This window comes from Eufriesea mexicana, unplaced genomic scaffold (assembly GCF_001483705.2).
Source record: "Eufriesea mexicana isolate 0111107269 unplaced genomic scaffold, ASM148370v2 scaffold495, whole genome shotgun sequence".
Taxonomy (NCBI): domain Eukaryota; kingdom Metazoa; phylum Arthropoda; class Insecta; order Hymenoptera; family Apidae; genus Eufriesea; species Eufriesea mexicana.
Window position 1 is genome coordinate 59,423 of NW_016908644.1, and position 1,601 is coordinate 61,023.

Sequence of the window (1,601 nt, forward strand, 5' to 3'; positions counted from 1 at the left end):
GTCTCGACATGTTAGGTTGAATCACGTCATGTTTGTCCACGTCACGCTTGGCTGGGTTAGGATGAGCTACATTTATTTCTGTGCTTCACACTGCCATTCTGCTTTGCACCGGGACTACTTTCGTGATATACACAGTTATTCGGAGGATTTCTGCACTTGACTGTGATCTACTATACTCTGTTCGTTCCTGGGGAGGTCAGCAATATTCGCGGCACGTTACGCTGAGTTGGGCTACGTTTGATTATGCCACATTATGCTATGATTGGCTAGGATGTCTTCGAATTCCGCTCTATACACAATTATACGGCGGGTTCCTGTGGTCTACTGTGCTCTACTGTATTCTGCTCGGCTCTCTTGATTCCGGCAGCAGAGGTCGCGACACGCTCTGTTGAGATACGCTATGTTTGGTTGGGTTCGGTTAGGTCAGGTTATGTTCGGATATCTCCGACTTTTGTGGTATTCTCTGCAATGCGGAGGCCTTCTGCGAACTACTGTACTCTAGAGCACTCTCCTAATCTCTGTGGAGCTCAGCAATAGCTGTCCCGTCATGTTAGGATGAGTTAGGTTACGTTTGGCCCGGTTAGGATAGGCTACTTTGTCTTTTGTGCTTTACACAGATTGTCCTTGGGCTCCTGTGATCTGCTGTGCTCTACTGCATTCTGCATGGCTCTGGGGAGGCCAGGAGCAGTGGCCGCGGCACGTTACGTTGAGAGATGCTGCATTTGGTTAGGTTAGGGTGGGGTAGCTCTGACTCCAGTGCTATACACTGCCATTCGGTCGGTTTCGACGTTCTACTGTGCTGTGACATTTTCTGTTTGGCCCTGTGGAGGACAGTAATAGCGGTCTAGGTACGTTAGGCTGAGTCATGCTTCGTTTGGTTTGCCTAGGTTAGCGTTATTTCGGTTAAGATGGATGTGACTTTCGTGCTATTCACTCATATTCGGCGGACTTCTGAGCTGTACTCTGCTCTAGTATATTCTGCTTGCCCCTGTTTAGGACAGCAGTAGTGGCCGCAACGCCGTACCTTGTATTATGTTACGCTTGGTTAGGTTATGTTCGTATGGGTTAGGTTTGGATAGCTTTGGCCTCTCTGCTGTACACTGCGGCTATATGGATTTCGGCGCTGCACTCTCCTCCATTGTGTCCTTCTCGGCTCTGCGGTGGGCAGCAACAGTGTTCGTGGCACATTAGGTTGAGTTATGTTACGATTGGTTATGTTACGATTTGTTATGCTAGGAAAGGATTGCGTTGACTTTTTTGCTACACACTGCTATTCGGTTTATACTTGCGCTCTATTGTGATCTGGTATGTTCAGCTTGGCACTGCGGAGGCCAGCAGTAGACGTTTCGGGCCGTTACGTTGAGTCAGGTTACGTATGGTTATGTTAGGTTAGGTCAGGTTGTCTTATGATACCTTCGACTTGTGTGCTGTGCATGGCAATGCGGTAGATTTCTGAGATCTGCTGCGCTCTAATATTATATGCCTGGCTCTGTGGTGGCCGGCAATGGTTGACGCCGCATGTTAGTTTTGGTTAGGTCACGTTAGCTTATGTTACGTTTGGTTATGTTAGAATAGTAGATTTCTGGCATACACTCTCATTC